The 26,259-nt window shown below is 37.2% G+C and overlaps 1 long non-coding RNA gene across 2 annotated transcripts in view; it reads right to left on the bottom strand.

The window, feature by feature from the left end:
• Positions 1-26,259, bottom strand: part of LOC125113494 (uncharacterized) — a 92,898-nt gene that overhangs the window by 58,303 nt on the left and 8,336 nt on the right. For both annotated transcript variants that reach the window (XR_007131474.1, XR_007131473.1), the window contains exon 3: positions 25,107-25,240. This is a non-coding gene — a long non-coding RNA (uncharacterized LOC125113494). The remainder of the gene's footprint in view (positions 1-25,106; positions 25,241-26,259) is intronic.

The raw sequence follows: 26,259 nt of genomic DNA, 5'->3' as shown, positions 1-26,259 counted from the left end.
AAGAGGTGTTTCACAAACCATTTAACCATATTCCCCAACAGAAACATCTTTCAAAACTGTATTATAATATTATGTAATATTGACAAAGCTATAGCCCACCAATCTTATTCAGATTTCTGCAGTTTCACTTGTACTTGTATAGGTGGGTTTGTGTGTGTATTTTGTTCAGGACAACTTTATCACACGCATGGGTTTGTGTATTCACAGCCACAGCCAAGATACTGCACATTTCCATTGCTACAAGGATACCTGGTATTGCCTTTTTAAACCACATCCATTTGCCAAACCACTTCCCACCTCTATCCCAAACCTCTGACAATCTAACTTGTTCTCTATTTTTTATAATTGTGTCATTTTAAGGTTGTTAATAAGTGGAATCATACAATATGTAACCTTTGGGCATTAGCGGCTTTTACTGAGCATAATTTTCTGAAGATATCCAAGTTGTTGCATCTGTTAGTAGTTTCTTCCTTTTTTATTGCTGAGTCTTATTCCATGGTGTGTATGTACCACAATTTGTTCAGCATTTCACCTGCTCAAGGGTATCTGGGCTATTCCCACTTTTTTTCTATTACAGATAAAGCTGCAGTGAACATTGATACACAGATTTTGGCATGACCAGGATTATAATTGCTGGGTAGTCTGATGGTTTTACAAGGAACAGCCAAGGTGTATTCCAGGGTGGCTGTACAATTTTACACACTCACCAGCAATATATGAGTGAGTCAGTTTCTCTGCATTTTTGCAAATTTTTATTGTATTCATTCTGATAGTTGTGCAATGATATCTCATTGTGGTTTTAATTTGAATTTCCCTGATGGCTAATGTGTTGAACAACTTCCCCTGTGTTTATTTGCTATCCGTATGTCATCTTGGTGAAATTTCTGTTCATATCTTTTGTACATTTTCTAATTAGACTATGTGTTTTTTCTTAAATAATGCTGAGCTTTTTAAGATTTCTTTTTATATTCTAGATACCATTCTTTTGTCAGATATGTGTTTTGCAAATATTTTCTCCCAATCTGTAACTCATCTTTTTATTCTCTTAACAGGGTCTTTTGCAGAGCAAAATTTTTAAAAATTCTGATTAAGTCCAATTTTTCAGCCTTATGTTTTATGGCAATTCTAAGAAGCCTCTGTCTAGGCCTAAATCATGAAGACCTTCTCCAGTTTTATATTTTTCCTAAAACCTTGTCTTTTTTTTTTTTTTGTCTTTTCTAGGCCTACACCCATGGCATATGTAGGTTCCCAGGCTAGGGGTCGAATTGGAGCTGTAGCCGCTGGCCTACGCCAGAGCCACAGCAACATGGGATCCAAGCTGCATCTTCGATTTACACCACAGCTCACGGCAACACCGGATCCTTAACCCACTGAGCACGGCCAGGGATTGAACCCACAACCTCATGGTTCCTGGGTGGATTCGTTAACTACTGAGCCATGACGGGAACTCCATATTTCTCCTAAAATCTTTATTCTATTATGTTTTGTGTTATGTTTTACATTTGACAAAATTATTTTCCTATTTCTTTTCTCCCAAGTACTTTAGTATACACAGACTTAGAGAAGAAAAGTCACCTTGATGAGTGAGGTCACATACATAGAGAAGAAATGAAGACAAGGATTTTGGACAGGTAAATGTGCAGATAGTAGTGGCAATGGGGTGACAGAAAATTTAGTAAATCATAAACAACTGACTACCCAGAACTTATTGCCATACTTTTCAGAAGCTTGAAAAGAAACCTCAAACAATACTTCAATTCCATTGTGTTTCTCCCAACTTCCTGAATTACATGGAGAAGCAATAAAGAATGAGAAAAACTGCTATGATGAGACTGAAAATCAGAAACACAGAAAATTTTCAAATGCATCCATTCATAAAATCCAACTGCTGAATGAAGAAGACTGAGATTGCTGAAATATGATCTGACCCTATATTTTCTGATGAACAATCACTAAAATTGAAACTAGTAAAAATGTACCATTAAAATTACCAGTCGTTCGTTTAAAGTGCTTGTTTTTTTTTTTTTTTTTTTGCTTTAACAATGAACAACAAAAAAAGAATAATTTGGGAATAAAAGCAATGTAATTCATTAATATAAACTTAGTAAAACTAGAATAATGAAATTATAACAAGAGAATAATATGAACCATTAAACAAAGCAATTTAGTGCACACACACAAATGACTGGATGATAAAGAATATGAGACAGAATTCCCATACTAATTAAAATAATCTCAGGCTTGCATTAGAAAGAAAAATGACCACTAATAACTATAAAAATATGGACTAGAGTTTTGACTAAATCCTTATGCTATATAATATCCCAATATTTTGATTCTTTAATGGAAATATGGCAAGTAACTGCATTGTTTAAGCAACAGAAACAGCTTGAATTCTTCTCCAAAAAATTCAAAGTTGCCACTTTACAAAGCACAAAGTTGGAATTTGTAACTCAATTCATAAGGTGATGTAGATCTTTGATTTTGCTTTTATTTTCTATCATTTTCTATTCCCCCTCCACACCACTAGAGATACAGGCCCATGGTAGAGAACAAGGGTAAAAAGATGAAGCATCCTTCCTAGAGGAGCTCACAAAATCAAGTCTGGAAAAATCTCACTTATGTTTCACATTGTAAGCCATTACAAATTGTATTCCTCTCCATACAGCTGGTGCCTTGCAGTCCAGGCTTATAGACTGGAAAAAAATCTCACTTATGTTTCACATTGTAAGCCATTACAAATTGTATTCCTCTCCATACAGCTGGTGCCTTGCAGTCCAGGCTTATAGACTGGATTTCTTTTTCTTCATCATTCACCAAGCCATGTGAAAAGAGACTATTTTGTTAAATGAATTATGTATTTTAGTTTTCATTGGGGTAGAAATGCAATAAGAAATACAGAAAAGGAACAGTTTTAAATTTCATGCCTAGAAAAATGCATTTAATTGGTGGTGTGTTGAGCAATTAGCATCCTCATATTTTTACCCAATCAGCTAGTAAATTGCCTTTTGCAACAATTATTCCTTCATTCACAAATACTGATGAAGCACACATTTTGTGACAAGTATTGCAATATATGCTGAGAATAAAATAATAAGCCGAAGAGTCACTGAACTAAAAAAGTTAATCTTCTGGAAACAACAGTTCAGTGTGACAAGCATGATGTCCCTGGGGAGCATCTAGGAGGGGCATCTAACAAGATGGGTACAGAGAACAAGAGTTGTCTACCTCAGTTCCTAAAGATGAGTAAGAGTTATTCAGAAGTTGGCTTTTATCCTGGGCACAGCTGAAAGTCATTAAAGAATTTCATGTAGGAGTTTGTCATGACAAAACTCTCGAAGCAGAGATGGAAAGAGATGTGAAAATCATCACATTTGCACTACAAAACTGAAGAGAAGTAAGACCTTTAAATTCTGAAAAAAAAAGGATTTTTTTTTAGATTTCACTTAATGGCTTTAGTCTAAACTCCAATCTGCAGATGATAAATGGGTAATCTCTTCTCAATTTTTCTAAAGCCAAAGAGGCCAATGCAATTCTAATTAGTTTCATATTTTATCTTTTAAAAAGCTGAGTATGTTCTATATGCAATTATAATAAATTTTCAGGCCATTCTCAATCATCTGAGGAGTAATTATTGTTTTAATAGTTTTATTTTGATATAATCTACATACCATACAATTCATTCGATTAGAGAGTAAAATTCAGGGTTTTTAGTATATTCACAGATATGTGCAATCATCAGCAGTCAATTTTATAACATTTTCATCACCTCTGAAAAGACCCTGTACTCTTTTGCTGTCACCATCCTATCTTCCCACCCCACCCTTCTCCAGTCCTAAGCAAACCACTAATTTCCTTTCTGTCATCATAGATTTCCCAGTCTGGAATTTCATATGAATTTGATCGTGTGTTTGGTGTTTTGTGACTGACTTCACTCAGCATAATGTTTTCAAGGTTCATCTGTGTTGAAACAGGTAACAGCATTTCATTTCTTTGTATAGCTAATATTCCATTTTATTTTTACCCATTTGTATTTGGGTTATTTCCACCTTTTGGCTATTAGAAATAATGCTGCTTTAAAATTTCATATTTAAGGTTGGTGTGGACATATTTCTTTTTCATTTCTTTTAAGTAAATATCTAGGAGTAGAATTTCTAGGTCATATGGTAATTCTGCATATAATTGAGAAACTGCCAGACTACTTTTGACAGTGGCTGTGCTACTTTACACTCCCACCAAGGATGTATGAGAATTCTGATTCCTCCACTTCCTCATCATTCTTTCTCTTGAGTTTTTTATTCTAGTGGTCCTAATGTGTGTGACGTGATATCTTATGTAGTTTTGACTTGCATTTCCCAATGGTTTTGAGCATCTTTTCACGTGCTTGTTGGCATTTGTATAACTTCTTTGGAGAGATACCTATTCAGATTCTTTGCCCATTCTTGATTGTGTTGTCTTTTATTATTGAATCTTGAGTTCTTTGTATATCATGCATACAAACCCCTGATCATATACATGATTTGCAAATATTCTCACCCTCTTATGAGTTATACTTTCACCTTATTGATGGTCTCTCATGAAGTGTAATACTTTTTAATTTTGAGGTCCAATTCATCTATTTTTCTTTTGTGGCTTATGCTTTTGGTGTCACAGCTAATAATACTTTGAAAATGTCATGAATATTTAACCTAATGTTTCCTTGTAAATTTTTAAATAGTTTTAGCTCTCAAAGTTATGTTATTGATACATTTGAGTTAAGTTTTGAATATGCAGTGAGATAAGGGTCCAACTTTGTTCTGGTTGTAAGAGGCTAACCAATTGCCTATGAATGACTTGTGGAAAAGAGTATTCTTTCCCCATCAAAAGGTCATGGTACCCTTATCAAAAATCAGTTGACCACAGAGTTATGTATGAATTTTTTCTTGACTCTCAACTATATTTCATTAAGATATATGTTTAGCCCTGTACTATTGCCATACTGTTTTGATTATCACTGCTTTGCAGTAGTTTTGAAATCAAAAAGTGTGAATTCTCTTACTTGAGTCTCCTTTTTTAGTATTGTTTTGACTATTCTAGGTCCCCTCCAAATCCATATGAATTCTAGAATCAACTTTTCAATTTCTACAAAGAAATTAGCTGAAATTCTGATAAAGATTTCACTGAAACTATAAGTCAGTTTAGGGATTATTATCATTTTTAAAATATTTTAACTTCTGATCCATGAACTAGGGTTATTTTCCCATATTTTTTGATTTTTAAAAATTTCAACAATGTTTTATAATTTTCAGAGCATAAATTTCATGCTTGTTTTGTTAAATTTATTCCTACATATTTTATTGTTTACAATGCTATTATGAATCAAATTACAATTACCTTTTAAGATTCTCAAAAGTCAAAAATTGATACACAAATATATAAAAAGTTCACGAGTGTTGTAATTACATCTACTAAAAAAAAAAAAAAAAAGACTAGATAAAGTGAACTATCTGTTCTCTGTTACCCTAGAAACTTTTGCTAAAAAATGATGCAATTTCTAAGGGTACAATCTCTTTGATTGATAAAGCCATTCAACTGCTCAAGTTGTTTTGAAGGCAGTATATATAAAAGCCAAGAATAAAATATTTTATATATTTAAGCATATAATTCTCCATTCTTATTCAAAACTCTACCCCATAGTCTCATTTTCATTACCCTGTGTAGCATCTATATGACTTTTTTTGCTGTAAATTTCAGTGTGGTTACAGGTATTAGTAACATTTTGTACTCACATCTAAACCTAGCATGATTATCCATTTTACCATACAGTACAGTGAACACAAACTTCCACTTGTTCATTTTTAGGAAGGAAGTTTCAAATTTACTGAATTGTATGTATATATACACTGCGGTTTGTTGATGATAATATAGACTAAGTAACCAATACGGAAGACTTCATTTATGAATGTCTAATTACCATCTTACTGAAAATGAGGAATGAAGAGTAGAGAAGTAGATCATAATACTTCTTACTATTTTTTCACGTTTGCAATTGTGCTATACTTAGCAATGAATTTTTTGTCTAATATGGAAAGTGTGCCATAAATTTTACCCATTTATAGAATTCAAGATAGTCCATTAACCTTTGATTCAGGACAAAAGGAAGAAAACCTGGCTACTTGGGGAGGTTTATGCTCAAATTACTACCTATATGAAGCCATAACCAGACTCATGGATTAGTTGAAAAACTGAGATGAAAAGAAAAAGATGGCTAGCATTAGGAAACTAGGTCCATGATCTCTGAAGATTAAGATTCCACTGAGGATGAGGAAAAAAGCGAGAAGGAAGATAACAAGAAGCACAACTTTACATCCACATCTCTACTCCTGACAATGCCTCACTCTGCCTTCATTTGGTCTTTCTGTCTCTATCAAGGACAATTTAAAGACAAAAAAAGACATATAAGGGAACTTGGTTATAATCATGTTTAATGAATGAAAATCCCCCAAACTATCCTCCACTCAAATCTGTTGGCTAGAATCCTCTGCTGTGGCTATTCGAGTTGGAAGCAAGATGGTCACTTTCCAGGTTTATCCTAATGTCTTTACAGGCTCATTTGTAAAATGAGAAAATAACAACTTACCCTGGACCAAAGAGCTTGGTTAGCATTATGATTTTAAAAATGGAAAAAAGAAATGAAAAACATTTTATCAAGTATAAAAAACTATGTGGGCATGATTTTCTTCTCATTACATGAGGATAACACCAAGAAATCCCAAAGTACTTAGGATTAAGTGGTACATAAGTTTCTTCTCATATAATCTGAATCAAAGAAAAGCTATGCAAATCATCCTAAGGAAGGAGAATGAATCACAGGCCACGAAGACATCACTGCAACCTGGTCTAACGTATTAATGTGGCAAAACAAAGACAGTATTTGTCAGAACGGGTGTAACAGGTGCAATCTGGAGAAATGCCATAGACAAAAGAGAAAGAGTGTTAGAGCAGCCACTTTGGCATTTCTCAGTCACATGCTGCCCTGGCAAAGAAGGAACCTTAGCCCATGGGTTTGGATCATTCAGGTCCCATAGATAAAGCTGATCCAGTATGGGGATAAATGAAAGAAAGTATGTTAGCTAGATACCTCTGACACCATGCCCCAAAGTTTACTTTCCAATCCCAGTGAGGTTCTGCTGTTATACGGCTTTATTCATGGAGCGAATGCACTACTAACATTTCCAATTTAAGTGACAGCTTTAATCATGGGAATAAGAAGTAGACACCTTGATTACAGAAAGCAAGTTCCTGAACTTAAGTAAATTGAGTCTGTGAGAGATGGGATCATGCTATAGCTGCTGACAAAGTTAGATTTCAGAGTCTGTAGGCAGAGCCAGACACTGAATTATGGCAAACTGGTTGACGGGAGGCCAGCTTGAGAGATCTCCCGGAAGACAATTAGCCTGTCTTTCCCAGAGTGCATACATGTATATATCACTAGGCATATTTACTATTCTAATATCCACAGTTATTATTATTATTGCCAAATCTCACTTTATACATTACATTGAAGACAAATTATTAAGCAAAGAAAGTAAAAGGATCACAGATGCTATCCACTTGGGCTTAATTAGAAATAAAACAAAATGCTTATGCTAACAAAACCTATGCCTACCTTAGTTTTGTGTTGTGTGTGTGTGTGTGTGTGTGTGTGTGTGTGTCTGCATGTTTGATTGTTTTTAAGACCAACCCAAGCTGGTGGTGACAAAGATGGAGAATTCAAGGAGCATGCTCCTATCTCTAGCCTGGGCAGATGAACAGTTCAAAGGAGGAACAGAATGAAGAGAAAGAACCAAACAACCCAAACAGTCATTGCTAGAAGATAGTAGAAAATCATTGCCAAGAGCTTCAAGGGGTCAAGTAACAGAAATACAAAATTTCTCTGGGAACAAGAATGAGGAACAAAGTGGGTAGAGCAAGTTGACATGCGATTCACAGGACAGAGGTGCAATATACTGAAAGGTACATTGAAAACTGAATAAGATTCAGATTCTCAACTTCCTGCTCTCAGGATACATGGGATGTGGAGAATGAAATCACATCTACAGGACAGGGCTACATAGGGAGATGCTTTTGTCAGTTAAGAATCAAGGATTCAGGAAATGAAAATTGGTGGAAATTATTTTTAAAGTAGTAGGTGATTATTTAAAATTCATTTATTTAGCATGAAATAAGTAAAGAAATAACTTTCAGAATTTAAAATAAAATAGTTTGGGGAAGAAATCATGGGAAATAGGTGGCTGCAGAGAAACATATGGAGGGAAGTTAACGACACAACAAGGATAGAAAAGAGGGTGGCTCTGGAGTTATTCTCAGGTGGCCATGGGGTGAGAACACTGAACCCGAACCACTTGATGTAAGTACCCAGAGCTTGTCCCTTTGGAGATAGAATTCTGCAAAGAGACGGAGGGTAGTGAGGCAAATAAGTCCAGTGCCCTTCCCTTCTCTGACCCCTGAGGGAACCTTTCTGGAAGTGTGTAGTTCCGGAGGACCCCTCAACCTCAAGAATGAGAAACAGATAGTTTCTATCTTTTATCCATGCGGGACACAGCTTTTATCTTGAAGTTATCTGTCCACAGAGAAGAGATTACCGTTGCTCAGCCTGGGACCCACCTATCTCCTGCTTCAGTGTGTTGCAAGATTTCCTCAAACAATTGATCTCCCAAGTTCCTGGTGGATTTGGAAAGAGAGTGGAGACATTACTTACAGTACTATACCTTCTGGGAAAAATCAGCCTCATCTTTGATTAACTGCATTTCAGAGAGAAGCTTAGCCCAAGTTAGTATGTGGGTAATAAGTTTAACTACAGATTAAGAGTCTAACCACTAGCCCTAAATAGCGGTAGTTTTATTCATTTGTTGAATGAAAAATGTTAAGTGAAATCAGCATTTTTTTGGCACCTGGAGAATTGTTGCTGAAAACCAGGGAAGAAAAAAAAAAATTGGTTGAGATGGTGGCATAAGCTTATTCAAAAGAGGTTAATGGACCCACTGCAATTTTTATGAGATTAAATAAGTTATTTTCTAGCTCTCAATTTTTATGATAGTTTTAAAAAATCACTAGACTATATAAACTTTTCCCTAGCCATTAGGTTGTTTATTTATTGCTTCTCTGTGTATTTTTCTGCCTCTTTCTCTCTAAAATACCACTCCAAAAAGCAGGGGATGTATCCATCTGGTTCACTCATTTTTCTAGTGCTCAGAACAGTATTTGGGATATTAGGATATACCTAATAAATATGTTACAATAAAATCTGAAATGTTTTTTCATACTACCAAGTTTACTAACCACCCCAATCTCTTCCATCAATAAGCGAAAGAAGTAGGAAGAGTAAAACGTATACAAACTAAATGGTTTTCTAAAACCACAATTTTTACAGAAAATTTAACAAAGAAATTAAGAGAAGGGAAATCTATTTCTGAACACTTACTTACACTAGGAGACTTTCATACATATTTCATTTAATGTAACTCATAAAGGCTATTAACAAATATGTTCTGCAGGCAAAGGAAGAAGAGACTGAGAAAAGTTTAGCACTTTGCCTCGTGTCAAATGCCATGTTTGTGCAATCAGGTGGATTTTAACATGTGCTCCTCACTTCAAAAAGGAGAAGGAAGAAGGAGGAGGAGCAGGAAGGAGAAAGAAGGGGGAGGAGGAGGGAAAGGAAGGAAGCGAAGGAAGATAAGAGAAAAAGTAATACTTGGAATAAATACTTTATCCCATAAATTTCACAAGAATTACATGTGATAAACTCCTTTCACATTATTATTCAAAATTGCCAATCAGACTTTTCATGATCATTCCATGTAATTCATAACTAAAAGGTAGTGGACATGAGATTTGAACTGGAGTATTTTTAATCCCAAAGCCCATGATCTTCTGATTATATCACAATATTTGACGGTAAGAGAAAAGAAAGGCAAAAGAGATTTAGTTTCATTCGCAACCCAAACTGATTTTCATAAAACTGGGTTTAGGCTGGTTTTTTTTTTTTTTTTTGTCTTTTGTCTTTTGTTGTTGCTGTTTCTTGGGCCACTCCCGCGGCATATGGAGGTTCCCAGGCTAGGGGTCGAATCGGAGCTGGAGCCACTGGCCTACGCCAGAGCCACAGCAACGCGGGATCCGAGCCGAGTCTGCAACCTACACCACAGCTCACGGCAACACCGGATCGTTAACCCACTGAGCAAGGGCAGGGACCAAACCCGCAACCTCATGGTTCCTAGTCGGATTCGTTAACCACTGCGCCACGACGGGAACTCCTAGGCTGGTTTTTACAGTCATGATCAATTGAAGGACACAGTGTCCTTCCTTCGCACAAGTCCCCAGGCTTCCATTAGTTGAAGTTACACTGTTTGCATTTACACGTTAATATTATACTACAAATAAATCATGAGGAAATTAGGATTAACAAGCTATTGCTCATTACACATATGATCACTGTTTCCTTTCACACTGGAGAGTCTGCCAGAGAACCACTTTATAATAAACACAAACAAAATGAACAATTTTTTTTCCTTTTGCTTTCTGCCTCGACAGAACATATACTGGCAGAGTCACTCCATGAGTCCAAAGGAGTGCGCCCAGAAATTAGCCCAGGAGTGATCTTTGTGACTACACAATGGAGTATAATGACATTAAGTGAATTTTTCAGCAAAGGTGTATAAGAATTACTGCCTTTTCCATTAAAGGCATGGGAATTTTAACAAGCTATGCCGACTCAAACTCTTCACATCGGTGCGGTCTTTCTGAGCTTCCACGCTGTTTCATGATTCATGTCATCATCACCAACAACAACTGCAGACTCTAATAAAAGGTTTCTTTTTCTTTTCTTTTTCTTTTTTTTTTTTTAGGGCTGCACCTGGGGCATATGGGAGTTCCCAGGCTAGGGGTCGATTTGGAGCTATAGCTGCTGGCCTACAACACAGCCAGCTCCACATCACAGCTCATGGCAATGCCGGATCCTTAACCCACTGAGAGAGGCCAGGGATCAAATCTGTGCCCTCACGGATACTAGTCAGGTTCGTTACTGCCAAACCACAATGGGAACTCCCCTGATAAAGGTTTCTATCATCTGATTATTGGTTAAGTGATGCACATAGTAATAGCAGAGGAAAAATCAAAAGCTACAGAACCCCAAATCAGCTTTGTGTGCCCCAAAGACAGAGATAAGCCAGTGCCTCATTATAGTCAAGGGAGTCTCTAGTCATGACATGATGCGCTACAAAGATTTATCGTATAAATTTGATCTGAGAGCAAAGTTAACAAATGCTTTGTTTACATCTGTTTTTTTTCCTTGGCTACACCACACCATATGGAAGTTCCTGGGCCAGGGATCAAATCTGAGCCACAGTTGTGACCTACATGACAGCTGTGGCAATACCAGATCCTTAACCCACTGCGGGGCTAGGGCTCCAACCCTCGCCTCAGCAGCAAACTGAGCTGCTGCAGAGATAACACTGGATCCTTAACCTGCTGTGCCACACTGGGAACCCCTTGTTTGCATTTTTGAAGTGCTGTATTTTTAAGGTTTCTATTATGAAATTTTTGATAGAGAGCCTTTGCCTGACTCCAAAATAAAATGGTTGTTATATTCTTGCCATCTCCTGTGCAAGATGATTTCAGCTCTTGAAGAGAACTGGTAATTGGCTGGTTGGAAGAGAACATATAGAGACATATATGCCCTTTGTCTATTCCTCTCCGCCACAGTTTTAACTCTTCTAACACAGGTTATTACAATAGCAATTTATTTTCAACCTTTCACTCTTTGTCAAGAAGGAGGCGACATCTCTGAGGGAACTGTTACAGAAGAAACACAATGTGATATGTCCAGCTGAACATTTTGCTTGTGAGTAAGGGAGGGAGAATTGTGAACTCCAATCCAAAAGAGTGGTCCAAGGATGACTTCAAACTGTTTTTTTTGTTTTTTGTTTTTTGTTTTTTTCCTTTTTAGGGCTACACCTGTGACATATGGAAGTTCCTGGGCTAGGGGTCAAATCAGAGCTGCATCTGCCAGCCTATGCCACAGCCACAGCAACCACCAGATTTGAGCTGCAACTGTGAGCCACAGCTTGGGGCAATGCTGAATCCTTAACCCACTGAGCGAGCCCAGGGATGGAACCTGCATCCTCATGGAAATTAAGTCAGGTTCTTAACCCACTGAGCCACAATGGGAACTCCCAAACTGGTTTTGACCTCAGAACAAATACTGGAGTGTGAATATGTGCCCTGGTTGGTGCATGTCTGTGTCATAGGCAGGAACTAACCACAGCCTGGCTCCCAGCTCCAAGGAAATGATCAAAGGTAGTTTTTCCCAGTGGGGAAAAGTTTGGCAATGGCAACAAACCCAGGTGATGTATAGTTTCACTGGAGTGGACTTTAAAGGAATTTTCTTTCCCTCTATTTATCAGTACCATGAAATTTCTTACAAGAGATATTAATACTAAATGCAATAACAAAAGCAACAAAATGTGATTCAGATCCTGCAGATATTTTTTAAATGGTCACTTTAAATATGTCCAAATAATATGTGTACTATGTAAAGATGATGAAACAGCATTTAAGGTTTAAAAAGTTGCCCATGTTGCACAACTGGTAGAATTTATGTCACAGCTACTACAAAATTAGAGAAAAGCATCATACGCGCTCTACTGTTAAAAACAAACTCTCTATCATTCTTTCTTTCACATCTTATGTGCTTTGAGCTTGTCACTCCTCCTTTCTTTCATCCATGGGAGCTGATGGGAGCACAGGGCCTAAATTTAGAGATGCTGCTAGTGAGAGGATCTCCGACATGTATGAAGGTGCAGGTGATACTTCTTCACCTGCAGCTTCAGCGAAGACACTGACATTTATAAAAATTATCTGTCAAAAAATTGAGAAGCGCTGGTACTCCTGACTTGTCCCAACAGGTATGAAGGTAGAAAGTATTTTGAATTCCTTATTCAGAGGAATATTTAAGAGGGGTTATCTCACTTGAATTTACAATGTACTGCAGGTACAGAATTTCAAATCATCTCTAGCACTCTAGTTTCAGCTGAGGTTTTGAGAAGTGAATTTATATTCATATGGTCACACAGCAAGTTAGAGATGGAGTCACCTCTGGAAGTTTCCAGATTCTTAAGCCAGCATTTCAAGTCTTATCCAAATGATTGGCCTTGAGGAGTGATATTGAATGGCCCTGAGTGCTGATTAAATGCTATATTTTAGAGCTTCCTGTACAAACACATGAGATCATTTCACGTTGCTCAGCACCTGGTGTGATCCTGGCGTAGGCTAACACCTCAGAGCCATAAGTTAATCATGCTTAGACCATACCATGGTGTAGTAGGATAAGCATGACATTTATACCAAGTCAAATCAGGACATTTGAGAATGAATGTAGGAGTTCCTGTCGTGGCTCAGTGGAAACGAATCTGACTAGCATCCATGAGAACACAGCTTCAATCCCTGGCCTCGCTCAGTGGGATAAGGACCTGGTGTTGCTAAGAGCTGTGGTGTAGGTCGCAGATGCGGCTCGGATCCCCTGTTGCTGTAACTGTGATGTAGGCCGGCAACTATAGCTCTTATTGGACCCCCAAGCCTGGGAACCTCCATATGCTGCAGATGCAGCCCTAAAAAGACAAAATTGCAAAAAAAAAAAAAAGAATGTAAATTCTATAATAATTTGTAGTATTTTATTTCCTTATAGAATTTGTCCTGGGTACTAATAAGCACCAAGGATCTAATAAAAAATGTACCACAACTTGGGGGCCCATTTATCACAATTTGGTTGGTACTGGCTTATTCTTGCTAATCTATAGCAGTGGGTAAAGTCAGAAGAATTAAGCACTAATCCAGAATCCATCATATAGGTCTTAGTGTAACGTACCTTCACTAAGACTAGTTCCCTTAGCAATCAAATGGAGTTAATCATAGCACTTGACTTACTGATTTATGAGAATCAATCGAATCAAGTATTTGAAAGTTCTCTGAGGTACAAAAATGTGGTAAACAAACAACCTGGTGGATTTCTCTCTTGAACTCAAATTACAGATGCCACAGAAGCAAGACAGGGGTTGAAATATTCCAGAATATTTCTCTCTCGCTCTCTTTCTCTGTCTGTCTGTCTCTCTCTCTCTCTCACACACACACTGCCAGCTCCTTAGATCTTAGGTCCTTAGAGAAGAAAACACTTACTTTCAAGTAATGGCATGGGGAAAAATGGTAGCCTAGGACATACATTATAGAAAGAGCACAGGCTAAAGAAGAGATTTCTAGATGTCTTTCACTATAGGAATGGATACCTCAATGTCTTACAAGCATAAGATTGACTGTACGTGTCTGTCAGAAGTAAAAAACTAAATCTACATATACCTACATGGATCATGTTTAAAATACACAAGTCTATAGCAAAATACTATTTATGCAAATTCATAATAAGTAATACACACAAAACAGAACATTGTGCATTTTTCCTGCCACACACATATATTCACAATTAATTGAATTTCTACAAGAATAGAAGGAATACCATGTGGAATAAATTTAAAAAAAAAGAAAACAATAAAAATATAGAACAAGGGAAGAGTCTTTACCTTTCCTATGTGGAGAATGTTTCATGAATATCATTACCATCAATTCATCAATTCCATGAAGAAATAGAAAAGAAAAGCAGGAAAATAGGAGTAGGAAGGTGGAGAATGCTGCTTAAAACCAGGCTATGCCTCACTGACTTCCCTTTTGGTACAGAAACGTATCCTCTGCTGGCTCCACAGTAACCATCCCAATAATGCACATAATCTTTAACAAGAGCAAACTGTCACTGTCATTTATTGATGTTTGTATCCTGTACATACATATTTACACACACACACACACACATAATTTCCATTCATGTCTTTACTGTCTGCTTAGATACAAAGATGTAATAAAAAGACCACAAACAGTCTGACTCAGTTTTCGATGTTTGACTAACAGCTTTCAAGCCCCGGCTCCTCCCTTCTCCCTCTTGACTGGCATCTAGACAAGCCAATAAGAAGGTCCACAAGCACTCTCTCTTGGTGCTGGTGGAAAATTCAAACCAAGCATACCGAGGGCCTGAGGTGAGACCACTTACCCTGGCCTGCACCCTAATTCCAATCAAAGTCAAAGCCAGTTTCCCCTTCCTGGTCTCTCGAATGACTTTAGAACCTTCTTGGCAGCCTGACCTGCTTTCCAGAAAAAAGTCTTATTATCTAAGTAATAAACGTCTTTATATCTTCTTTGTGCATGTGTAGAATCATTATTCTCAATATCTAGACCAAATTTGAGTAGTGGAATTGATCCTGCCTCTGCTCAGGAAACCAGAGATTAAAAAGGAAAGCAAAACACACAGGGGCACTAATTACCATTCACATGATCCTTCTAATGATGATGTTGGCCCAAGGAGCCAATGCATAATAAAAGAAAGTTGCTCAAAGAGATATGCATTGATTATCTTTATCGCTTTATCTGAAATTACCATTAGGGCTGAAGGCTAAAGAAAAACATTTTTATAATTTTCTATTTCATTTCAAATATAATCAAAATAGCACTTAAGCAAAATAAGTCTTTTAAAAGCCACAGGGAATATATTACTATGGTAACACGATCCCCAGCAGAAATAGCAACACTGATCTTGACATACTCCTAGGATTACTCTTCTCTTGATAACGCCACAGTGGCATCGATATAAGTCCTTCCAAGACCCTAAGCAGAACACCTAAGCCACAATATAAGGCATCATTATAACGACGTTGTATAAAGTTATCATGCAAAATAATCAGAAACTCCTTTTGGACTGCGCCTTTTCCATGTTGAAAAGGGATACAAAGTATAGTTGCTTTTTCAGGGCACATCAGCAGAATAGAAACCCTGTCTGGTGTTCCTAACTTTTAAGTTAGTTTCAACTATCTATGTCTCCTGGCACCCAAAAATCAAAAATCAAAAATCAGACCATGCATTAACAGTAAAATATCTTGTACTTTCTAAACAAAACACTGAAAAGGGATTTCTAAAAGTCAATTTAAATTCATTTACAAGTAAATATGTAAAGTTATTACATACCATCCTGAAGTATTATTGAATAATACATATATCTTTTTTTCTCTTTAATTTGGATACTGTGAATTTTGAAGACTGATCAGTTTAGCATCTCAGTGTCATCATAAGCTAATCACACAACCCTAACAATAAAATTATTTAGCAAGTATTTTGTCTTTTGTCCATTTGGCCTGCCCTTTTTCCTCCACAACTGGCACACTCTCTCTCTATATCTCCCCAGAGTTGATTATCTGAGTATGTCAAGTAGGTACTTCTGTGTATGTTCCTCCCCCCAGAAGTGTCTTAATTCTTTAAATCTAAATCTTCCTTCATCTGGTGCACACTATAAAAACTGTAAGAAATACACTTTACTCCAACAAAAATAATTCGGCATTTTCACTGATACTTTTGGTGCTACAGCAGAGCAGTATTTTGAGGTCAATCACCATGTGTATCAAGGCTGAAATATGGGCATTTCTTACTGCCTGCCTTTTTTTTTTTTTTTTTTTTCCCTTGGCCTCTCCCATGACATGTGTAAGTTAGAGGCCAGGGACTGAGCCTGTGCCACAGCAGCGACCGAAGCCACTGCAATGACAACGCAGGAACCCTAACCTGCTGTGCCACAGGAGAACACCCTCTCACTGCCTCTCACTTGACATTAGTACAGAGTAGGCAGTTTTGAGTGGTATTCATTTCTGCCAATCTTGAAAAGGCACATAATTTATCCTATTTAGACATTTATTTAAAAACTCACTCTTTCTTTAAAAACAACTCCTAAAAGATGTCTGAGGGGTTGAGAGGGCAGACATTATTAGCTTATTAGTAAGCTGAGGAAATTCAGGCACACAGATGTGAAGCAATTTTCTCAGTGATCTCACTGCTTAAGACTTGATAACCAAGGGTTTGATCCAGGCCATCTGACTTCCCAGGAGTAGCCTCTTTAAGATAAATGTAGCACTGTTTCTCTTTGTCTCATCTTTACGTTTTTAATTTCTTTACTCTAAGTCTTTTTACTTTTATCAGTATTCACGCCCCCCTTCAAATTTTAACAGTAATGTATAAGTTTCTGTGAAAGAAGAAAAACTCGGTGCAAAGGTTATAGAGAGGAATAGAAGAAGAGAAATAGAGAAAATAATCCTTGCTAAGGGATTGATAGGGTGCCAGTCCTAAATTTATTTACAGTTCTTCCTAATTTTTCTTATCAGAATCTGATCTCAAGCAGAAAAATCATAAACTCATTTTTACCATTAAAAATAAACTGCTGGAGTTCCCGTCGTGGCGCAGTGGTTAACGAATCCGACTAGGAACCATGAGGTTTCGGGTTCGGTCCCTGCCCTTGCTCAGTGGGTTAACGATCCGGCGTTGCCGTGAGCTGTGGTGTAGGTTGCAGACGAGGCTCGGATCCCGCGTTGCTGTGGCTCTGGCGTAGGCCGGTGGCTACAGCTCCGATTAGACCCTTAGCCTGGAAACCTCCATATGCCGCGGGAGCGGCCCAAGAAATAGCAACAACAACAACAACAAAAAAGACAAAAAAACAAAACAAAACAAAACAAAATAAAACTGCTGATCTATTAAAGATTTGTTCCTTCCTGCTTCTCAGAGAAGTTGCATCTTAATAGATGAAATTCTTTTTTTAAAAAAAAGGCTTTCATACAGTAGAATTTCAGGCGACATCAAAGAGTGGGAGATGTTAGAAGGATGAAGAATTTGGAAAGGAAGGAAAGAGTGTGCCTGCTGGTCTCAGAGAACATACCCTGGATTAATTTTTCTATTCAGCTTTTTACTTCTTCTCTTTAGATTTGATGTTTTGGGACATTTCCAGTCCATGGTCAAACAGCAAACACCATCCATCTCTCCTTCAACCCTTTCAACTATGTGTAGTGATGTGATACTATCTGAATCCAAAGTAATCCTAAAAAATCATCTCATCTAATTGCTTTATTTTGAACTAATCTCAAAAAAATCTTAGTATGGAGTTCTACATATTTTATCCCTTCACGAGATTTTTACATGCTAAATTAATTAGAAACTGAAAGTGTATCTTTTAATAACTTAAAAGGAAAAGCAACAAGATTCAACTAAGACAGATTCAGGTGTCAGAACACCTGAACTAGTGGTTATCAATCCTGGTTGTTCATTAATGTTTCTTGGGAAAATACTGATTTATTAATTTTCTTGGGAGGTGGTCTGGTTATCTGTATATTAAAAAGCTCTTCAGGTCATTCTAATATGCAGTTAAGGTCAACAAAAACTGATCTGGATGTTTCATATAACAGTACTTAGAGCCCAAGTTAGCTGAATGATGGTCAAAGTGTTTTTTTCCCCATGTAAGTATAAAACATTCACATTTAAAAAGGCTTACCACTGGATATGCAGTTAAGTTAAAAGTCAATTTTTAGGATGTTAGTTACTGTATCAAAAATATTTTCATCCGCTACATCCTGGATTTGTTACTTTGTCAATAAAACCTCAAAGGAATTAGGTTAGTCATATCTGAACAAGCTATGAAGGGAATGCATCTTAAAGTTTTGAAAGGAAAACAAATCACTTATTTTTGTTTTGTTAACATTTACATTAATGAAGAGCTATGACAATGAAACTAATAATTTGGAAATGCCATTAAAGTCTCATGGGTACTTTTTTTTTTTTTTTTTGAGAATTTATAGCATACAGAAGCCCCTAGGTTTGAAGTTAGGTTTGAAGTTATAATTCTAATTTTCAAAACATTGATATATAATTTCAAGAAAGTCCACAAATTCAATTGAAGATAAATACAGAGATCCAAATGATCCACCAGTTACAGTGGGAATAACAGACAGTAAGTGATTGCTGAAGCAGGATGCTGGGCAGAGGGTGCAAACACTCAGTTCTACGATGAATAAGTTCCAGGGAGATAACGCAGACGTGGCGACTGTGGTCAACATACTGTATTGTGTAGCTGAAAGTGGCTATGAGGAGAGGACGTCAATGTTCTCACCACCACCACCACAAAATGGTAATTATGTGAGGTTAAGGGTGTGCTAACTAACCTTACTGTGATAAATATTTCTATATACATATATACTGTGATAAATATTTATATATATATATATATATCTCAAGTCATCACATTGTATACCTTAAACTCGCATAATGTTATATGTCAATTACATCTAAAGGTAGATGGAAATAAGAAGAAAAACAAAGACATAGAGAAAAAAAATACTGGTTAACGACGCATCTACAGAAAACTGGTGTAGCTACTTTAATAACTCATAAAGCAAAATGAAAAACAAGAAGAAATATCTGAAATAAAGAGTTACATTTCATAAGGATCAAAGGGTCAATCTGTGAAGGAGACAGAAACCCTAAGTACGTCTACTCAATAAGCTTCAAAATACATGAAACACAAAATGGAACCAACTGAACCGAGGAATAAACAAATCAGAATAGTTACGTATCTTTTTGAATGAAAGGTTGGAAATTCAGCAGTCAAGAAAGATGCTTATCTCTTCTCCCACCTCCTCCACTCCCACCAGGACCATGTAGGTCCTACCTCTTGAATACAATAAAAGTTACTCCTCCTTTTTTTTCTTTTCTCTTTTTCTTTTTAAAGCCATACTTGTGGCATATGGAAGTTCCCAGGCTAGGGGTTGAACTGGAGCTACAGCTGCTGGCCTGCACCATAGCCATAGCAATGCGGGATCTGAGACGTGTCTACACACAGCTCATGGCAATAACGGATCCTTAACTCACTGAGCGAGGCCAGGGATTGAACCTGGATACTAGTCGTATTCATTTCCGCTGCACCACAATGGAAACTCCCAACAGTTACTCCTCCTTAATTTGCTCACCTACTTGTCAGATCCTTGGTGAGCCTCTCTACTGGGAACCCCCCCGATTGTTGTAAATACTAAGTAAACTTTATCCTTTTTGATTGGTGATGGCATGTGCCATCTGTCTCAGCATCCAAATAAATTACTGAGTGGACAATCATACTGCTTCTGGGGGGACCAATCTGAATAATTTTTAACACTCCTCTTTCAAAAATGGATTAAAAATAAGTAACCACACAACTGATAAGGATATTAAGAAATTTAACATTCACTGACACAAAACCTTACCAAGATAGATCACATGTTGGGCCACAAAAAGTCACAGTTACTATCAAAGGATTGAAATCATATACAGAATGTTCTATGATCAAAGTGAAATTAGAAATTATTAAAATATATAGAAAAATCTAAGATTGCACACTGTAAAATCAATATACAAAATCAACTTTATATATAATAGCAAGTGACTACTGAAAAATTAAATGGAAAAAGTCTACCATTTGTGATAGTATCAAACAGCATGAAATATTTTGTGAAGATGTAACTAAAAACACATTACCAATTTACAGTTGCAAAAATTAGTTGCAACCACTAGAGGTCAGACATTTCAAGGTGCAATATGACGCTCAAACACTAGTCATTCAATTTAGAATTCTGTTCTCCGATTTTGAAAATATTTTCTAGGCTTTCTCCCATTACTAAAACTGTGTCTTTTCAAAAAGCTCAAAGCATTCCCGCCTGGGTGTATAGGTGTCTTACACTCTATTTAATTCAAGCTTCAAAACTCTAAAGAGAAATGTAATCCAGGAGTACAGAAAATTAAAGAACCTTTTCTGATGATTTTCTAAAAATAAAATAGAAAATGAAAGTGCTAGACATATAATACTTCCAGAGGTATTAAATAATTTAACCACAGGTTATAGGGCTCTGTAGGCATTTCTAGGTCTACCAGAAGTCCTAGGGCCTAAATGCCATTCTCCCATTGCCGTAAGTATTTTTATCTTCCAGTCATTGAGGCGTAGGGTCTATGAGCTCACCTCTTATATTTAAGCTGACTTGCGACTTTTTTTTTTTTTTTTTGTCTTTTTAGAGCCACACCCATGGCATATGGAGGTTCCCAGGCTAGGGGTCAAAAAAGAACTGTAGCCGGCGGCCTACACCACAGCTCACAGAAACTCCAGATCCTTAACCTCCTGAGCAAGGCCAGGAATCGAACCTGCATCCTCATGGATACTAGTCAGATTGGTTTCTGCTGAGCCAAGACAGGAACTTCTGATTCATGACGTTTTTGATCACGAGCCTATGTAGCAAAAGACTGCCATGTGCGCCCTAAGTCAGCTCATAAAAACACACATATTCTGCTTGTTAGGCGGGTCACCGAGCTGTCATGTATGTGGTCCACCATGCTGGAGAGGCCATGGGGAGGTGCTCCAGCTGAGCATGCCAGCTGAGCTCAGCCTTCCCATCATCTTTGCCAACATGCTGGACAAGTGAGTGAAGACACTGTCCTAGAGGCGGAGCCTCCCCCAGTACAAGGTGTTCCAGGTGGCAGCTGGAGGTCATTGGAATTATCCCAGCCACTTGGGTCTCCCCAGCTGAAGCTACAGACATCACAGAGCACATGGGTTGTAAGCAATTCCCATTGGGCACTGTGAGAACCCTTGACCCACAGAAATTGTGAGTGTAATAAAGTGGTTGCTATTTTATGCCACTGAGTTTGGAGTGGTGTGTGAGGCAGCACTAGATAACTGGAACATCCACAGAAATTAGCTGAACTCCCTCCTTTCAACCAGTCTTTTGTCAAAGCAGAAATAGCCAAAATGTGGGTCAATGGGCAAATGATTTATTTGTTTGTTTTTCACAATTACTCTCTGGCTATTAACTTTGTAAGACTGGGGTGGGAGGAATTAAAAAAAAAAAAAACCTAGAGAAAAAGGAACTGCCACATGGTAAAAATATGATGTTTAAATATAAAAATTAACATAATCTGTTTCAAAACTGAAGTTCCCAAATGTTCTCCCAGACTGAAGAATTATTGATTCTGTGGTTTTCCACTGTCTGGCTCTTAAAGTTTCTTACTGTACCAGCATTATCAGCTCCTACGCAAAATGATGCTTCCCCACATTTTACTTTGTGTATGAACTCCAAACACTGCTGATGTACATGAATATATCCATTATAATGAATTGCTGTTATTGTTATTTTTAAGCAATGTCTGCATACTTGAGAGTTTATTTTACTTAAACTGAAAATGATTTGCTAAAGGCAAAAATGTACAACTGTGTATGATTCTATGAAAATTAAAAGCAGACAAAGATTCAAAAAGTCTTTTCTCATTAAGTTAAAGCTTCCATTAACGACTATAGGCCTTATTTTTATTTTTATTTTTATTTTTTTTGGAAGAAGAACCATGGAGTTAAGTCTCCATGTCCACTTGAATGGATTTTCCTCCCCAGGACTCTTTCTAGTGAGGTCACTTTTTTTTCTTGTTATTCATTAAATCCTGGGAGGCTATTATGTCCAAACCCCTGTACAGGTCATACATGTAGACATAACCTTAGGTCCTATGACTTGGATAACTCCACTTTTCCCACACGTATGAATATCTTTAGGAACAAGAATAAAAAATAAATAATTTTGGACATTTTGTTAAAATAAGAATAGAAAGTCTTCTCCACTCTTGTTCTCCCACAGTGCTAAATAACCTAGTACCCGAAGATGAGTTCGCATGCAAAAAAACCATAGAGAAGAAGTGACATTTTTGACTACATTCGAGTAAAGAAAGCTGGAACTCCAATGATATATGAAGAGAGCAAGAAGAAAGAATATCTAATAGTGAAAACTGAATCCCTACAATTGGAAACTCAACATGTAAGATCAGTTTCTGGAGAAGTGGAGAAACACAGTTTATTTTAGAGCAGAAAACAGTCAATGTCTCTGAGGACAGCAGACAGATTATGGTTGAAAAATGAGAAGTAACTCAACTTTGGTTGATGTTTTCCTGGGAAGAAGCACAAGAAAATTCTCACTTGTGGAGACAGAGAATACGGGAGAATATAGACCATACATTACACTGGAAACAGGAGATGAAGAGGATTTGAGGACAGTGTCAACACAGACAAATAAACAGACAAATAAACACAGACAAATAAACAGCAGATGGAGGGCTGGGTATGCGATCTGAGAATATTTGTTTCAGCGGGTCAGAATCCAAGGAGGTGGTAGATGGATGATTACAAATTATGGTGTTATCATAACTCAGACCATTTTTTTAGCAGACCAAATGTACTAGATGGGATGTTGACATTCTTACACTTGAAGGGTTGGAGGTATACAGATAATTGCAGCAATTATCCATCCATTCATCATACGGCCTGAAGGAATATTAGAGGGTCTCACAAGTGGGAAGGAGTGATAACCAGGGTCTTGATTGCCTCTGAAACAAGGCCATCCAAATCCAAATGAGAGGAAAGGTGAAAGGTACTGTCAACAGCATCAAACAGGGTGGAGATTAGAAATACAGGACGTAGACATGTGAGGGGGAACCACTAAGTGAAAATAGACTGCAGAGGTGATTATTTCCAATCAGTTAACATTTATCTGCAATAAACAAGTCAGTCACAATTTCTTATTCTTACCCCTAGAATATGTCAGCATAGAACAACAACAACAACAAACTCAGATAAAAGATGAAACAATTCATCCTTCAGCCACAAACATACCAAAACAAAACCAGATTTTTCACTTTATATATGGATCTGACCCTCATTTATTGCGGTCAATCTAAATCAATTTTAAAATATTTTACATAAGAGACCACTTATTAATCTTCAGTTGTTGGCATTTTGAAATACATGTAAAATATTTAATATTTTTTCATATCAATTTGATATGAATTATTATTTTAATCAAATTGTAATAGATGGTATCTGTGCTTCTGGAAGTATGTATTGCACCTTCTCCACTAGATGTCTCCAGAGAAATACAAGTTTTACTGCTAATAAGAAATGGTGCTAATACACACCCAGTTTTAAAATTTCAAAAGTGCCCACCTTGCCTAAGGACAAATACTTACATTGCTTACTTAGTACGAGAGAGAAAAATATCACTTGATGGGTTTTTAAAGAAAACAGGAGTCTAAATGTATATAGGAAAGATGGCTCACTACCCACATTTATCACAGAAAGCCTGTTTACTCTGAAATGAATTAACTTTAAAGAGACTTTATTTAATGTTTACTTGGGGTTAAGTCAGTCATCTCTTTGAATATGATTTCATTAGTTTAGATATGTTTGGCCAGAGCCTGCCTGGAAGATCTGTGTAGCGGAGGAGGAAATCCACAGGAAATACACCGGCTGGATGGCTGGGGAGATGATACTTCTTAGAGGTTTTACAACTTGTCAGCCCCAAGTATCTGAGCCTGTATATTGCCCTTTTGACCTCTTTTAAGTTGGCCATTGATGTTCAGGTTTCGGGGTCTTTTTTGACTATATGAATATTTTAATGAAGGGGAAAAGTAACAAAATTTAATTTTTGGCTTAATTTGAATTCCTTCTACTGTTGGCTGAGTACAGCATAATCCAATCATTTTAAGAAAAAGGTTTTCCCTCACTGGAAGGAAAGATCCATCTCTGCCAGAACTTCAGTTTACAAGGCTGCAAACCCAGGTACAAAGGAAGGCTGAGCCCTTCACTGGCCAAGGTGCTTGCACACTGAGAAGGGTGCTTCAAAAAAGTGTGGCATGAACTTCAAAGCCTTATCATATTTTACAAGTTCTATTATCTGTAGTTTATAAATAGATCAATAGTAAAGAAAAGTGATACTCAAGCAATGTCAACATCCCACAGACCGTATGTTAAAAAGTGGGTTCATAAATTATTTGCGGCAAATAAATCACTGTTGATCATTCAAAACCATGGAAATTCTGTTTTTAAAAAATCTACTCTTGGCTTGAGTATTCAGGTTTGTTTGACTCCATAGGCCATGTCCAGTCCTAGAGAGTGTAGGAATGTTGGTTACATGCTGGTGATAGCAAGCATGATATTTTAATGACATCACAGTCTCCAGAGGCTACAGGGTTTGCTACAAAGATCAACTGGATAATTTGCAAACTGCCTGTAAATTAGCATACTGATAGCTAGAAACAAAAGCCTCTGTCTTTCAGACACATTATTTTTCTTTGGTTGCATAATAAACCTTTCTTTTTTATTAATGACTTACATTTCCGGGTCAGGCTCTGCAACACTGGAAGTCAGATTTAATTGCCAAGATTTCAATCTTCCTCCAAATTGCTAAGAAAATTACGTAGTCAACCTCAGGGCAGGATCCCATCATGAAGCAGAACAATAAGGGTCCTGTGAGAGAAGGGGAGAAAGAGAGAGAGATTAACCCTTGATGAAAGGAGAGAATTGTGTCCTTTTCAAGATTTTAGAATCTTTTCTCTACAGCCTGGACAATCTTTTCTTCCCATTCTCTGCAACTATTTCCTTCCCTCAGCCTACTCCAAGTTATTGGCTATAAACCAGGATTCAATAATTAGCCTCCCTAAAGCCAGGATCCTTCCTGGCTAATGTAGTTGCTTGCACTTTCTCCCACTATATATCCACCTTATAATATTACACTTCTGGGGTGGACTCAACATTTTAAGTTACAATACTTTATGTATCTATATTTACCCTAAAATCTTCCTTTCCTTGGTATGTTCTCCAACCTCTAAATTTATGTGTAATTTATATTTACAATCTGGCTCTCATTTTCAAGATCCTCTCTGATGACATGACTCATCCTGAGTGTAAATATTTGTTGAGGGCTAGCATTTGCTGACTTCCATGGAACTTACAGGAGTTCCAAATATGACGTTGAGGATGGATACATTTAAGACTCTATTACTTGAAACTATGAAAAGAAAGATTTAAGAACTCTTTTTACAGTATGAGCATATATCATGTTTTTTACAAAAAGTAAACCTCTGTTTCCTAACAGAAGGGAGCAGTCATCTTTTGAAATACAAAGGTATTTCCTTCTTCGAAACTTTCCTTGTGCACTATTTGTCCATTGAAGGAATCAGGATGAATGGAAGTCACTGATTCCAGTGGATAAAATTGTGATCACAACAAAAACTAAGTCTGGAGTTTCCTGAAACGAATCTGACTAGTATCCATGAGGACACAGGTTCGACCCCTGGCCTTGATCAGTGGATTAAGGATCCAGCATTGCTGTGAGCTGCAGTGCAGGTTGCAGATGTGGCTTGGTTCCAGTGTTGCTGTGGCTATGGCATAGGCCAAGGGCTACAGCTCCAAATAAACCGACCCCTAGCCTGAGAACCTCCATATTCTGCAGGTACGGCTCTAAAAAGACAGAAAGACAGAAAGAA

Source organism: Phacochoerus africanus, chromosome 13, assembly GCF_016906955.1.
Source record: "Phacochoerus africanus isolate WHEZ1 chromosome 13, ROS_Pafr_v1, whole genome shotgun sequence".
Taxonomy (NCBI): Eukaryota; Metazoa; Chordata; class Mammalia; order Artiodactyla; family Suidae; genus Phacochoerus; species Phacochoerus africanus.
This window is presented reverse-complemented; position numbering and strand designations above follow the sequence as displayed.